Genomic DNA, 1,445 nt, shown 5'->3' on the forward strand with positions numbered 1-1,445 from the left:
GAAGTACACCGCTGAGGGGAGCAGCGGGCAGGTCAGGAGAGGTCTGCCACGCCATGTGGTCACCTCCGGGGCAGGCCGGAGTCGAACTCATGAGGAAGTGGCTTTAGCTTCTCAGTGCTGTGCATTTACCTGCTGCGCCACCAGGGAGGGCCGCATTTTGAATACTTTTATGGTAAAAAATTATCTATGACTTGTGCCTATATAGTTCCATCCTGTTTCACTGTCCTGGATTTATACTTAACTGTTTTTTTTCTTTTTTACTATTTCCATAACCACTTAAAATAATTTCTATCATATATACCTCCTATATATATATATTTATATACCTCCAATGCTATGTATCCAAATATTATATGTCCAAGCATTATCATTTTAAGATGTAATCAGTATAAATGATTATTACTGAAATAGTTTACATTTCTGATTTTTACTGTCTTTGAAATGCCGTGTGCATTTTCCACTTAAATCTCAGTTTGGACTAACCACATTTCTAGTACTCAGTAGCCCCAGGGATGTGGCGGCTGCCATATCATGGAGTGTTGATCGGGAGGATACCAACGTGGCAGGGCTCAGCCTGATGTCCCGAATACCCCACAGCAAGTTGAGGGGGGTTGCCGAGGGGTGGGTGGGCAGCACATTTAGTTAGGCAGGGGCCTCCCTAGGGGCGCAAAGGGCTGAAACACAGCACTAGGACACTGTTCACAGCCACTGCAGCACAAGCTCCATCCCCAGCCCAGGGGGTGACCCACAGGGCGCAGCACACTGCTCCTGTCCCCCCTCCCCCCGCTGCTTCCCTCCATAGAGGATTTCAGTAGATCTGCTTGTTCTACTCTCCGCTCTGTCTCTGATGAAACTTCTGAGCCTCTCACACCCCTACCTGCATCCCAGGTCTAGTATGCATATATAAATAAATCTTAAAATAATTAAGTTAGGCAAGACACTGATGATGTCCATCAGGTCTGGTGGGATGAAACTCCAACCACAGAAATCCGTTCTACTTTCATCGAATATCTTCTTAGAATAATTCTGGCTATTTCAGCAATGGTGTCAATTTAGGTTGTATTTTTTTCTGGGTAAAAATATATCCAATCAAACAATTACATGAAAATTGGCATGAAATTATGAAATAATTTAAAATATCGTTCTTTATTTACAACTGTGATTGTCTTGATTCATTCATCCTTAAAACTTGTTCACTGTGCATATGACATGCTGAATGCATAATTATTAGATCAGACGGACATCTAGTAGAAAACTAATACTTTTAATTTTAAGCTGCCATCATTTTAAAAGAGAAAGTGACTGCATAAACCCTGAGGACTCTATCTTCTGAAAAAACACCGATTTTTTTTTTTTTCAGAATGATTCTTTCTCACCAAAAGCTCAAAAATTCTCCCCCCACATCTGCAAAAAGCCATAGAATGAAGTGCTTCGGGACCTAAGTA

Source organism: Condylura cristata, unplaced genomic scaffold (genome assembly GCF_000260355.1).
Source record: "Condylura cristata isolate star-nosed mole 26May11 unplaced genomic scaffold, ConCri1.0 scaffold00016, whole genome shotgun sequence".
NCBI classification, from domain to species: Eukaryota; Metazoa; Chordata; class Mammalia; order Eulipotyphla; family Talpidae; genus Condylura; species Condylura cristata.